Raw genomic sequence first — 15,826 nt, forward strand, 5'->3', positions numbered from 1 at the left:
TGACAGTTGCAGAGTTACATAAAAGCAGGATGAATACTCATGCATTTAGGAGCTTAGAGACCTAGAAACACTGAAGTCAATATATAGAGATACAGTGTGTACGAGCAGAGAAAAGCATACAAAGAGAGGCCTAGAGACAAAGGCAGATAAGTACACAAAGATAAGCATTTAGGTACACAGACCACAGATATAACCCAGCTTGTATAGCTTGATGCTCAGAAACACAAGCCCTCACTGATAGGCATATCCACACTGATAGCAATCCACTCTAGTATTCTTGCCTGGATAATCCTACAGTCACAAAGAGTCTGACATGACTGAGTGAGCATACATATGCACAAAATGCTGCATTTATATATATATCCTTAATAAATTTAATATAAATATTACATATGTATTATTTCATTTAACTCTTAAAACACCTGTGTGATATAATTGTAATTAAGCCCATTCTCCCAGGGAGAAAATGGAGGTCCATAGAAATTAAGAATTTTCCTAGGTTAGGTCTACTTACTTCTTTTCAGCCCAGGACTCACCACACTCCCTCATCTCACTGGTCCAAAATGTGTTCATAAGTCGTTATCTGTGCATTCCACTTGGAAAACTCATGATTAAGCCAACATACATAAATATCTCCCTGCACTAATTCTCAAAGCCCTTAATACTTTAATGTGAATCTCCAAGTTTGACTATACCACATAGTATTTCTCCTATCTACTTGACCTCAGAACTCTCATGAATTTCTCATGCAGAATATACTTTTGGGAATGCAACATTATGCTAAATACTATCCTTAAATAATTTCTGGTGTTCTTAGTCTGCAGAGGGCACTTCTATTTCTCAACCCTCTTTTAAAAGGGTCTGTGTATTCCTACCCAGCTACTCATTCTGTTATATGGAGGGCAGGCAGAAGTGATTGGCACATCAATTCCTGGAATCCCAGGGACCTTACTGTTATATGCCTCCATTTGCCATCAGCACAGAGGAGAAATAAATGTGTGCTTAATGCTCCCTACTTATTTCTGTCCACATCTAGGCACACTGGCTATACCTCATAGCAAGCATGGGCAAGGGAAGAAAATACTTGGATTGAGCCAACTGAACTCCATTCTTATTGTCATTGTGACTGTCTTTGTCTTGGGGTTTAGTCTGGGGTGAGTGTTGTGGAGTTGCCTGCATCTTCTGCACTTTGCAGGACAAGTTTATTTATTTTTGTCTCCAGCTGAGAGTAGCAATCGGGCATTCCCTGAGCCCCCTGGTAATTTCCCAGACTCAGTGATTCCTGTTTCTCTTGACCTGTTTCACAGCTGCTGACCTGGATTTGCTCTCCTTAGCTCAAGTGACATAGCAGCTCAGAAGAAGCGTGTGTTCGACAGCACAGAACTCCATCCCTTTAAAGAAGACACACACACACACACACACACACACACATACACAAACTTTATCCCGTTAAAGAAGAGAAATGCACACAAACACACACACACAGACACCAGTTCTGAACACAAAGGGACCTCAGTTCTAGCTCTAAGACTCCAGCTCTGCCATGTGCTAGCTTGGACAAGTTACATTGTCTCACCTTTCCTTATCTGCACAATGATGATAATATTATCCACGTCACAGTTGTAGGATTAGATAAGACAGATCAGAGCCTGGAATATAGTAGCAGTCAGTTACTGTTTACTCTGTTTATATTACTAGTATGTTTCAATCTTGTCTTTTATTGCTTTACATATCACATTATTCTTTTTTTTTTTTTTTTTGCTTCCTGACAAAATAACTCTCCAGGCCAGAGGCTTCTTTTTTTCCCCCATCGAAAGAGACACTAAAAGAATAATCTATTGTTCATTTTTACAAAGAATTAGTAATTATCTGGATGAATTAATCATAAACATAAGAAAAGGTTACCAATGTTTATTCATATGCAATATTTTGCCATCACTTCATGGCAAATAGATGGGGAAATAGTGGAAACAGTGACACACTTTATTTTTTTGGGCTCCAACATCACTGCAGATGGTGACTGCAGCCATGAAATTAAAAGACACTTACTCCTTGGAAGGAAAGTTATGACCAACCTAGATGGCATGTTACAAAGGAGAGACATTACTTTGCCAACAAAGGTCCATCTAGTCAAGGCTATGCTTTTTCCAGTGGTCATGTATGGATGTGAGAGTTGGACTGTAAAGAAAGTTGCGTGCTAAAGAATTGATGCTTTTGAACTGTGGGGTTGGAGAAGACTCTTGAGAGTCCCTCGGACTGCAAGGAGATCCAACCAGTCCATCCTAAAGGAAATCAGGCCTGAATATTCATTGGAAGGACTGATTCTGAAGCTGAAACTCCAATACTTTGGCCACCTGATGTGAAGAACTGACTCATTTGAAAAGACCCTGATGCTGGGGAAGATTGAAGGTGGGAGGAGAAGGGGACAACAGAGAATAAGATGGTTGGATGGCGTCACCAGCTCAATGGACATGAGTTTGAGTAAACTCTGGCAGTTAGTGATGGACAAGGAAGCCTGACGTGCTGCAGTCCATGAGGTCACAAAGAGTCAGACATGACTGAGCGACTAACCTTATGCATTATTTTAATTATTAAAAAAAAAAAAATAAAACACTCTTTTTAGATGAAGGAACTGGATTTTTTGTAAGTTCATTAACATTCCTGCTGTAAAAGCTGACATGTTTGGACTTCCCTGGTGGTCCAGTGGTTAAGACTTCACCTTCTAGTGCAGGGGTGCAGGTTCAATCCCTGGTCAGGGAACAAAGATCCTACATTCCTTGTGGCCCCAAAAGACAAAACATAAAGCAGAAGCAATATTATGACAAATTTCAATAAAAAGGTTGAAAATGGTCCACATCAAAACAAACAAACAAACAAACCTTTGTTTTTGTTGTCCAGTCATTCAGTTATGTCCAACTCTTTGGGGCCCCATTGACTGCAGCGCGCCAGGCTTCCATGTCCTTCACCAACTCTCGGAGCTTGCTCAAATTCATGTCTATCAAGTCGGTGATGCCATCTTATCCTCTGTCATCCCCTTCTTCTCCTGCCTTCAATCTTTCCCAGCATCAGGCTCTTTTCCAGTGAATCGGCTCTTTGCATCAGATGGCCAAAGTATTGGAGCTTCAGCTTCAGCATCAGTCCTTCCAATGAATATTCAGGTTTGATTTCCTTTAGAATTGACTGGGTTGATCTCCTTCCAGTCCAAGGGACTGTCAATAATCTTCTCCAACAACACAGTTCAAAAGCATCAATTTTTCAGTGCTCAACCTTCTTTATGGTTCAACTGTTACATCCATACATGACTACTGGCAAAAATCTTTATCCAAGGGACTGTCAATAATCTTCTCCAACAACACAGTTCAAAAGCATCAATTTTTCAGTGCTCAACCTTCTTTATGGTTCAACTGTTACATCCATACATGACTACTGGCAAAAATCTTTATTTATTTTTTAATTGGAAAGGCAATTATTTTATTTTTTTCTTTTTCATTTATTTTTATTAGTTGGAGGCTAATTACTTTACAATATTGTAGTGGTTTTGCATACATTGACATGAATCAGCCATGGATTTACATGTGTTCCCCATCCCGATCCCCCCTCCCACCTCCCTCTCTACCCACTCCCTCTGGGTCTTCCCAGTGCACCAGCCCTGAGCACTTGTCTGATGCATCCAACCTGGGCTGGTGATCTGTTTCACTCTTGATAGTACACTTGTTTCAATGCTGTTCTCTCAGAACATCCCACCCTCGCCTTCTCCCACAGAGTCCCAAAGTCTGTTCTGTACATCTGTGTCTCTTTTTCTGTTTTGCATATAGGGTTATCATTATCATCTCTCCGACATAAATCACAGCAGGATCCTCTATGACCCACCTCCCAGAATATTGGAAAGAAAAGCAAAAATAAACAAATGGGACCTAATTAAACTGAAAAGCTTTTGCACAACAAAGGAAACTGTAAGCAAGGTGAAAAGACAGCCCTCAGAATGGGAGAAAATAATAGCAAACCAAGCAACAGACAAAGGATTAATCTCAAAAATATACAAGCAACTCCGGAAGCTCAATTCCAGAAAAATAAATGACCCAATCAAAAAATGGGCCAAAGAACTAAACAGACATGTCTCCAGAGACGACATACAGATGGCTAACAAACACATGGAAAGATGCTCAACATCACTCATTATCAGAGAAAAGCAAATCAAAACCACAGCGAGGTACCATTACACGCCAGTCAGGATGGCTGCTATCCAAAAGTCTACAAGCAATAAATGCTGGAGAGGGTGTGGAGAAAAGGGAACCCTCTTACACTGTTGGTGGGAATGCAAACTAGTACAGCCACTATGGAGAACAGTGTGGAGATCCCTTAAAAAACTGGAAATAGAACTGCCATATGACCCAGCAATCCCACTCCTGGGCATACACACCGAGAAAACTAGATCTGAAAGAGACACATGCACCCCAATGTTCATCGCAGCACTGTTTATAATAGCCAGGACATGGAAGCAACCTAGATGCCCATCAGCAGACGAATGGATAAGGAAGCTATGGTATATATACACAATGGAATATTACTCAGCCTTTAAAAAGAATTCATTTGAGTCCATTCTAATGAGATGGATGAAACTGGAGCCCATTATACAGAGTGAAGTAAGCCAGAAAGATAAAGAACAATACAGTATACTAATGCATATATATGGAATTTAAAAAGATGGTAACAATAACCCTATATGCAAAACTGGAAAAAATCTTTAAAAGAAAATTAAAGCTTACATGTTTACTAAGTGCAACCAACATTATATGAAAAACATATTTTGGCTATGTGTATTATTGAGAGTATAGTCTAACTAAGTTAGTGAATCTTGAACTTTTTGGTCACAGGAATCATTTATATTCACTGAAATTATTGGAGACTCTCCAAGAGTCTTCAATGAGCCATATCTATCAATACGTATGATGCTAAAAATTAAAATGAGAATCTACAACATTGCACATCAATTAAATTAAAGATTAAAATGGTAAAACTTAAAAAATACTTGATTAATTTTGGCAATAAAAATAAAACTATTGCATGCTGGTGTAAATTGTAATCTTAATGAAAAGTAAATTATTTTACAGAACAAAAAAGTAAGAAAAATAACATTGCTTTATATAATTTTTTTATTATAGTAAAAAATAGCTTGGAATCTACCCTCTTTATACTCTTATATATACTTATACTTATTATATATTATATATACTTATTATATATATATATATACTTAATATATATATATTATATATAGTTATATACTTATTTATACTCTTATTTAAGGGTATAATGCAGTATTATTAACTATTTGCACAATGATGTGCAACAAACTTCTAGAAATTTTTTCTTCTTAGGTAAATGTGGTTTATCCTAATGAATAGCAGCTCCCTCTGTCCTCATCCCTCAGCATCTATTCTGTTTTCTAATTCAACGAGTTTGCCTACTATAGATACCTGATAGAAATGGAACCATGTAGCATTTCTCTTTCTGTGAATGGCTTATTTCAGCTAGCATAATGTCCTCAACGGTTCATCCATGTTGTAGTATATGATGGGGTTTCCTCTCTTTTTATTGCTGAATGATATTTCATTATACCATATTTTCTTTATTTATTCATCTGTCAACAAACATTTAGGTTATTTAGACTTCCTTGCTGGGCTCTCCTGGTGTCTGTGGTAAAGAGTCTTCCTGCAATGTGCAGGAGCTACAGGAGCCATGGGTTCCATTCCTGGGTCGGGAAGATCCCCTCGAGGAGGGCATGGCAACCCACTCCAGTATTCTTGCCTGGAGAATCCCGTGAACAGGGGAGGCTGGCAGGCTCCTGTCCTCAGGGTCGCAAAGAGTTGGATACGACTGACGCGACCTAGCAGAGCACTGCACAGACTTCTTTGCTACTGAGAATAATGCTGGAGTGAACATGTGAGTGCAAGTGTCTCTCCAGTATTCTGTTTTCCATCCTTTTGAATATATACACAAAGTGGGATTGCTGGATCTTATAGTAGTTCTATGTTTAATTTTTTGAGGAACCTGCATACTGTTTTCCATAGTGGCTATACCATTTTATATTCCCACCAACAGTGTACAAGTGTTCTCATTTCTCCACACCGTCATCAACAGCTTGTTACTTTCTGGATTTATTTTTGTCTATTTTTTGTTTTTGTCTCTGTTTTTGTTTTATAATGGCCATCCTTCAGGTGTGAGGTAATATCTCATTGTGATTTTGAATTGCGTTTACTTGATAATTAGTGATGTTGAGCATCTTTTCATACGCATTGGCCATTTGTAAATCTTCTTTTGAGAAATGTCTTTTCAAGTCATTTGCTCATTTTTTAATTGGACTGTTGTTGTCTTTTTCTTACTAATGAACTATAAAACTTCTATATATGTTATGAATATTAATCTCTTGTCAGATATGTGTTTTGAAAAAGTAGTAGACAAAATTCCCTTTTATGGGGAAAAAAACACTAATACTCAACAGTATGTGTTTTGAAGTATTTTCTCCCATTCCATAGTTTGCATTATCACTCTGCTAGTTTTTCCTTTGCTGTGTGGCAGATTTTCAGTTTGCTCTAGTTCCACTTGCTATTCTTACTTTTATTGCCTAGGCTTTTCATGTCATATTCAAGAAGTCATTATCAAAACCAATGTCATGAATTCTATCCTCTTTTCTTCTACCAGTTTTATAGTTTCAAGTCTTGCTTAAAAGTTTTTTAATAAATTTTGAGTTCATATTTGTGAGTGGTGAGTGATAAGGGCCCAGTTTAATTCTTTTGCATGTAGATATTCAGTTTTCTTAACACCTTTGCTGAAGAGACTATCCTTTTTCTATTTCTTGGCACCCATGTTGAAGATCGAGTTGACTGTACAGGTGGGTGTTTATTTCTGGGTTCTCTGTTTTGTTCTGTTGGTTTATATGTATGTTTTTATATCAGTACTCATATTATTTTGCTTACTGTAGTTTTTTAATATGTTTTGAAATCAGAAAGTGTGAGATCTCTAGTTTTATTCTTTTTCAAGATTATTTTGGTTGTTTGCAGTCCCTTCTAGTTCCATATGAATTTCAGAATTTTTTTTCTATTTCTGTAAAAATTGCCATTGTATTTTGATAGGGATTGCATTGAATCTGTAGATTGCTTTGGTAGTTATGGACATTTTAACAACTTTAAGTCTTCCAATGAGTGAGCCTGGGATGGCATTACACTTATGTGTATCTTTAATTTCTTTCAGCAGTGTCTTATAATCTTAGTGTAGAAGTCTTTAGCCATATGGTTCGGTTTACTCCTAAGTATTTCATTCTTTCTTATACTTTATTAGTGAAATTATTTTCCTAAATTTCTTTATGAATTGGCCATTCTTAGTGTAAAGAAACATGTTGATTTTTGTATTTTGACTATATATTCTACCACTTTATAGAATTTGTTTTATTAATTCTAGTAGTTTTTGTGTGGAGATGTCAGGATTTTTACATATAAGATCATGTCATTTGCAAACAGATAATTTTATTTCTTCCTTTCTATTTGGATACCTTTTATTTCCTTTTCCTGCTAATTGCTCTGGCTATAACTTGCAGTGCTGTGTCGAGCAGAAACAGTGAGAGTGGGCATTCTTACCTTTTCCCTGATCTTACAGGGAAAGATTGCGGTTTTTCACTGTTGAGTGTGTTGTTAATGGTGGGCCTGTCATATACGGCCTTTCTTATGCTGAGGTAATAAATGCACTTCTATTCCTATTGTTGACTGTGGGTGTTTGTTTTTTTCTTTTTCTTCTCATAAAAGGGTGTTGAATTTTGTGAATTATTTTTTCTACATCAATGGAGATGATTATTAATTTTTATCATTTGTACTTGTGAAGTTTCACATTGATTAATTTTATATGTTGGATTGTCCTTGTATCATGTGAATAAATCCTACTTGATCATGGTATGTGATCCTTTTAATGTACTATTGAATTCAGTTTGGTAGAATTTCATTGAGAATTTTTGCATCTGTATTTATTAGATATATGGGCCTGCAGTTTTCTTTTGTTGTAGTGTCTTTTTTTACATTGGTATCAGGGTAATGCTGGTCTCATAAAAAAGGAATTTGAAAGTGTTCCCGCCTCTTCAGTTTTCTGTGAGTTTGGCATTCATTTTTCACTACATATTTGGTAGAATTCACCAGTGAAGCCATATGGTTTTGAGCTTTTCTTTCTTAGGAGATTTTTGATCACTGATTCAGTCTTCTTACTAGTTACAGCTTTGTTCAGATATTTATTTCTTTATTATTCAATCATGGTAGGTTGTATTTTTTTTTCCTAGAAAATTTTCCTCTTATTTTAGTTTATCCTGTTTGTTGGTGTATAGTTGTTCTTTTATTTGTTTGGCAGGTGTCGTCCCTAATCTTTCATATCTGATTTTATTTGTGTCTGTCTTAATCTAGGGAAAGCTTTGTCAGTTTTTTTTTTTTTTAATCTTTTAAAAAATAGTTAGTTTTATTAATTTATATTCTCCATTGTTTCTATACTCTAATGTTTATTGTTTCCTTATTTCTACTAACTTTATGCTTGGCTTCTTAGTTTTTTCTAGTTCTTTGAAGTGCAAAGTTAGGTTATTAATTTGAGATCTTTATTGTAGATGTTAGTGCTGTAAACTCCTTGCTTAGTACTCATTTTAGTGAATCCTTTAAGTTTTGCTATGTTGTGTTTCAGTTTCCCTTTGTCTCAAGGTATTTTTTTATTTCACTTTTGATTTCTTCTTTAACTAATTGGTTATTTAGGAGTATGCTATTTAATTTTCATGTATTTGTGAATTTTCCAGTTTTCCTTATGTGTTGATTTTTAGTTTCATTACATGTAGTCAGAAAAGATACTTGGCATGCTTTTAATCTTATCAAATTTGTTAAGATTTGTTTTTCCACTTAATATGTGGTGTATCCTAAACAGTGTTCTGTGTGTCCTTGAGAAAGACCTATATTTTACTGCTGTTGAGTGAAATATTCAGTAAGTATATGTCTATTTGGTCTGTGTTGTCATGATTAAGTCGTTCAGTCATGTCTGACTCTTTGTGACCCCATGGACTCTAGCCTGCTAGGCTCCTCTGCCCATGAGATTTTTCGGGCAAGAATACTGGATCAGGTTGCCATTTCCTCCTCCAGGGGATTTTCCCGACCCAGGGATTAAACCCACATCTCTGTGTCTCCTGCATTGGCAGGTGGATTCTTTACCACTGAAGCCACCTGGAAAGCCCCTGTTTGATCTATAGTGTTGGTCAAGTCATCAGTTTCCTTATTGATTTTCTGTCTGAATGTTCTATACATCATTGAAAGCAGGGTATTAGAAATTTCTAGTATTTTTGTGTTGTCTAATTCTTCTTTCAATTCTGTCAATAGTAATTTTTGTCATTTATTTAGATCCTCTTATGTTAGATACAGATATATTTGTTATTGTTATTTAATCCTCATGAGTTGAACCTTTTATTATTATATGTCCCTTTGTTCTTCTGACTGTGTCTTAAAGACTGTTTCACTTGATGTAAGTACGAAGACCTCTGCTCTTTTTTGGAAACCATTTGCATAGAATGCTTTTCTATCCTTTTAATTTCAATCTCTATATATCCTTAAGTATAAAATGAACCTCTTGTAGACAGCATAGACTTGGATCTTGTTCTTTTCTGTTTTTTTAAAGTCAGCTACTTTATCTCTTTTAATTAGGAAGATTCATCCATTTACATTTAAAATAATTGTTAGGAAAGGACTTACTATTGCTGTTTAGTTGTTTTCTCTGTCTTGTAGTTCTTTTGGCTCTCTTTTCCTCCCTTGCTCTCTTCTTTTCCTTTGTGTTTCATTGATTTTTGTTGTGGTGGTGGTGGTGGTAAAATTAAACTATAACATTATAGTAGTTTCAGGTATATAACATAATACTTCATTATTCATATAAATTGTGAAATGATTACCAAAATAAGTCTAGTTAATGCTTGTCACCTTACATACTAAAAAGTTATTTGTTTTGTGATGAGAACTTTTAAGATCTAACCTCTTAGTAACTTTCAAATATGCAATACAGTGTCGTTAACTATAGTCACCATGTTATGTGTTTCAATGCTATGGCTTATTTATTTTATAACTGAAAGCTTGTACCTTTTGACCTCCTTTATCCATTTCACACCCCCTAACCTCTCAACTCTGGCAAGTACCCAAATGTTCTCTGTAGCTGTGAACTTGTTTTATTATTTATGCATTTATTTTGGGATTCCACTTGTGAGATTATATGGTGTATATGTTACTCTAATTTGTTCCACTAGCATAATGCACCCAAGGTCCATTCAGGTTGTCATAAATGGCAAAATTTTGTTCTTTATTATGGCTGAACAATATGCTATTGTGTATATATTTATATATTTTCTTTATCCATTCATCTGTCCATGGCTTCTTACATTGTTTCCAAATCTTAGCTGTTGCAAATAATGCTGTAGTGAACATGTATCTCTCAATTTAATATCTTAATTGTCTTCAGGTAACAGTGGGATTACTAGATCAATATGGTAGATCTACTTTTACTTTTTTAAGGAACCTCTATACTATGTTCCATAGTGGCTGCACCGATTTACATTCCATCAACGGTGTTCAAGGAGTTCCTTTTTTCTACATTTTTGCCAACACTTGTTATTTCTTGTCTTTTTGATAATAGCCTTTTAAATAGATATGAGGTGATATCCCATGATGGTTTTGATTTGCATCTCTCTGATGATTAGTGATGTTGAAAATCTTTTCATGTACCTGCTGGCTATCTGTGTGTCTTCTTTGGAAAAAGGCCTATTCAGACCTGCCCATGTTTTAATTGTGTGATTTGTTTCATTCTACTATGTTGTGTGAATTTTTAAAATATATTTTGCCTATTAACCTTTTGGTACGTATGTGATTTGCAAGTATTTCCCTTCATTTGGTAGGTTGCTTTTTCATTTTGTTGATCATTTCTATTGCTGTGCACAAATTTTTAGTTGGATGTAGTCCCACTTGTTTATTATTTAAATAACTTTTCTGCACCTTTCTCTCTCTCTTTCCTTATGGGACTAATAAACATACTGTGGGAATCCTTACAGGATTTAGGTGTTCTTTACCCTTTTAAATTTTTATTTTTTTTTATTTTGCTCCGAGGTGCAAAATAAAAAAAATAAAAAATTGAAAATGACTTGCTTCGAATTCTCTGATCCTTTCTTCTCTTTGTTCAAGTCTGCTGTTGAACTCCTTCAGTTAATTTTTCAATTCACTTACTATAATCCTCAGCCTCCCAATTTCTCTTTGATTCTTTTATAATATTCTCTTTTTTGCTGGAACTATCATTTTGTTCATCATTTTTGTGAGCTCATTGAATATCTTTATGACTGTTGCTTAAATTCTTTGTCGGGTAATTCATATATCTTTTTTTGTTTTTGGTAGAATCAGTTTCTATAGATCTATTTTGTTCCTTTGCCTGGGCTGTTTTCCTTTGCTTCTTTATGTTTGTTGTCACTTTGTGTTGATAGCTGCACATTTGAAAAAGCAGACACTTCTCTTTCTTCATGTACTGGCTTTTTACAATGGAAAGCCTTCACCAATCAGCCTGCCTAGAAATTCTGAGAGCTTTTCAAGCCTTTTCTGTGGATGTGTCTTCTCTGGATTTGTGTGTGAATATTTGTAACTAGAGGGATTTGCTGGTATCTTATTTTAGGAGCTCATAATCCCTTGCACCCTGTGGTGTCTGTCTGCTGTGCTGTGGGTTCTCCGAGTCAGCAACACGCTGCTCAACAAGTTCTCATCATTGCCCAGGAGTCTGGAATCCCATCTGTGCCCTGAAACAGGCGGGGCAGCAGCCACTCCCTGAGGCAGGCTCTCCTCTCACCCAGTAAAAGTCAGAATGTTGGACAGATAGTCCAGGCTTCTCATTTGCTCCGCAAGAGAATCAGAAGTTAGTAGTTTCCTCTCCATCATGTGATACTATGCCAGGGAGAGGAACTACGTCAAGAAGGTGCCACACGTCTTCCCGTTGGATTTGTTGTAGCTGGTTTTGTGCCGACTGGGTTACAGGAGCTTCTTAACTGTAAGAAACTTCCTTCTTCCAAAGGATTTTCTTCTGTATATTGTTAATGAATCAATACGTCTGTGGAAGGAAGGAGGATCTGGGGCTTCCTGTTCCATCATCTTTCTAACCTGCAATGGCATTGCTTTCTATTTTTGCAAATCTCTTTGCAGGAGACCCTGGTTCAATTCCTGGGTTGGGAACATCCCCTGGAGAAGGGATAGGTTATCCACTCCAGTATTCTTGGGATTCTCTGGTGGCTCAGCTGGTAAAGAATCCACCTGCAATTCAGGAGACCCCGGCTCAATTCCTGGGTTGGGAAGATCCCCTAGAGAAGGAAACGGCTACCCACTCTGGTATTCTGGCCTGGAGAATTCCATGAACTATATAGTCCATGGGGTCACAAAGAGTCAGACACGACTGAGCAACTTTTACTCACTCACTTTTTAATATTTGCCTTAGTAGAAGACATCTAGATTCTTGTATTTGCTTCTGTAATCAATCTCTTGTCTTACATTAGATGGAGGTATATGAGGAAAATTGAACTCACACAAATATGTGGTTGCAAAAAAAGGGATTAATTTTGTAGCCAAATCAGATAATGTTGATTTTTAAAATTATACACTAACTCAGTAGGTAATAGTTCTTAAATATTAATGGCAATGGGAAATTTTCATACTCTGTGATATTAAAATCATTTGATCAATACTCTACTTTGAATTTGACTTTTACCCGAACATCATTCTATAATATCATGTATTGGTCATTTGGAAAGCATTGCTTTATTGAATTAAGTAGATCTTCTATATGTTGACTGTTGATTATATAATTCCTTAAAAAATTTACAAATTGACCCAATTATCAATCACATCAGTAAACTCATGGTGGTGAATACAAGTTTTCAAAAATTTTAATTTTCACCTGATTACTTGAATTTTATGATCAGGAAGAGCTAATGAGCAACATAATCTCAGTTGTTATCCCTGAAATGACAGGTTCACCTCATTCTTTCTCAAGCAAATATCTGTTAAATATCCAAGTTTGAAAAATCTTAATCTGTGCATCAAACATTCTGTAAAGTAAAAATAGTGTCACATGCAAAAAAGTAGCTAGTTCAGTTTTCTGCACAATTGTATGAGTACTTTGAGACAGCAATCATAAGTCTGTATACATTAGAAGTGTTTTGTGCATAACTCTCATTTCAATACACGAAGAAGTGAAGTGAAGTGAAGTTGCTCAGTCATGTCCGACTCTTTGTGACCCCATGGACTGTAGCCTATCAGGCTCCTCCATCCATGAGATTTTCCAGGCAAGAGTACTGAAGTGGGTTGCCATTTCCTTCTCCAGGGATCTTCCCAACCCAGGGATTGAACCCAGGTCTCCCACATTGTGGACAGATGCTTTTACCATCAGAGCCACCAGGGAAGTCATTTAAAAGATTTATACTCCATAGTTGAGATGTAATGAAGTTAATGTTTATTACTCTACATCAGGGACATTTTTAAATGGAATGGTGTTTTCCCTGTAAAGTGCATAGCATTAAAGAATATGATTAATACTTGTATAAATGGACATTGCTGCCTTGATTTACACTACACAGCCAACATTTTTTTTCTATCAAACATTGCTTTTAAATTATCAGTACCAGTGTCAAGACTGTAAAAAGGAAAAATAACATCTTAGCATTATTACGAGAATAGTTTTAACCTTGTAGAGTCCCTAAAGGGTTCTTTACGTATCATTCTTTGAGAACTGCTACTTTGAGCTGCTATAACAAATATACCCAGGGATACAGAGGACTGAATAAGATGACAGATTATTCACTCATTGAATTGTTTATAGCAGTGGTTCTCATCTGGGAGTAGATTTTCCCCCAGATATTTGGCAACATCTGAAGATAGTGGAAGGACTGATGTTGAAGCTGAAACTCCAGTACTTAGGCCACCTTTTGCGAAGAGTTGACTCATTGGAAAAGACTCTGATGCTGGGAGGGATTGGGGGCAGGAGGAGAAGGGGACAACAGAAGATGAGATGGGTGGATGGCATCACCAACTCGATGGACATGAGTTTGAGTAAACTCCAGGAGTTGGTGATGGACAGGGAGGCCTGGAGTGCTGCAATTCATGGGGTCACAAAGAGTCGGACACGACTGAGTGACTGAACTGAACTGAAGATATTTATGGTTGCCACAGCTAGGGAGAGAGGAGTCACTAGTGACAAAGGATGCTACTAAGCTTCCAATAATTATTGGAGGACTCTCCCGTAATAAAGAATTATTCAGCTGAAATGATAGTAATGCCAAGTTTCAGAAACTCTGGTTAAAAGATAGGCAGGCCAGGAAGATGGTTGTATGTTCTACAGGGTTGTTGAAGGGCTCAAGTTCCTTCTGTTTAATTGTTCTGCTATTCCACAAGGAGTTTTCCTTATCCACAGAGTCAGTCTTGGCTCACTGAAGCAACATCTTCTTTTTATAAGAGGCAAAGTTAAGAAGTTGAAAGCAGGTAAACAGTTCTTAAGAAAATGATGTGAAAGTTGCACGTATCCTTCCAGGTACTTATGTTCCATTGGCAAGAACTTGACCAAATGACCAGGTTAAGTCTTTGTCATGGAAGAAAGTGAAAATGAAAGTTACTCAGTCGTATCTGACTGTTTGCAACCCCATTGACTATACTGTCCATGGAATTCTCCAGGGCAGAGTACTGTAGTGGGTAGCCTTTCCCTTCTCCAGAGGATCTTCCCAAACCAGGGATCGAACCCATGTCTCCCGCATTGCAGGCGGATTCTTTACCAGTTGAGCCACAAGGGAAGCCCTCATCATAGAAGAAGGTGTTCCATTTAGAAGGGATATGTAGAGAGTGGTTACTGGAGAGAATTAGCAATATACACCATGATAGGAAGATACTTAAAAACATTTGAAAAGGTGCTATAAGAAGCTAGACATCTTTAATCATAGAACAACTTAAAATTCCTATTTATATAAAATATAGTAATTGATTTTTAATACATAAAAAACCAAACACAATCCTTGTGACATTTTGCAAACACTGAACTGATAAAAATATATTTTGCCATTCACCTTCTGGAAGCAAATGAATTCCTTGGGGGCCAAGTAAATAAACTTGCCCAAAGGAAGAATGTTTTCTTTTGGGAGGTCACTAGCTCCTACAAAATGTAAGTAATTGATATCTGCCTGGCTTATGGAACTTATCTTTGAGATTCATTAAAATCCCACATCTCTAAATAGAAAAAGAATGGGAAGACATTGACCTCCTGTCAAAACGAACATGGTCTGGATAAAGGCCCCTTGACAGTTTCATTCCTGTGAGCTGGTAAACATTTATCACTAATTTGAGATGAGATGCTTAGTTACATAATTTCATTCCAATTAAGCTGCTAATTAGTTGACAGGGCATCTTTGAGTGTGTTACACTATGCAAGTAAAAGGCAGAAGCATCTTGAGCCTATTACCTGTGACCCTTTGGGAGAGATCAGTAAATAACTATTTAAGAGGCTTGAAACAGAGTTTGTCATAAATGAAAAGAAGAGGCCAGCCTCAGGGAGAGTCAGGCTCAGGACCACCTCTGGCTCCAAATCTTATAGCTCTCTCATCGGCTCTTTCTTGAGAGAGAGTAAAGAGAAAAAAAGAAAAAAGAAGAAAAAAGAAGTAGAAAAAGAAAAAAACCCTCTCAACCTCTTACTGAACATTTACTACATGCCCAATCTTGTGTTAGGAAATTACAAAAGAAATGTAAGACATTGAAGTGAGAAAGTG

This window comes from Dama dama, chromosome 15, assembly GCF_033118175.1.
Source record: "Dama dama isolate Ldn47 chromosome 15, ASM3311817v1, whole genome shotgun sequence".
In the NCBI taxonomy this organism is placed as follows: Eukaryota; Metazoa; Chordata; class Mammalia; order Artiodactyla; family Cervidae; genus Dama; species Dama dama.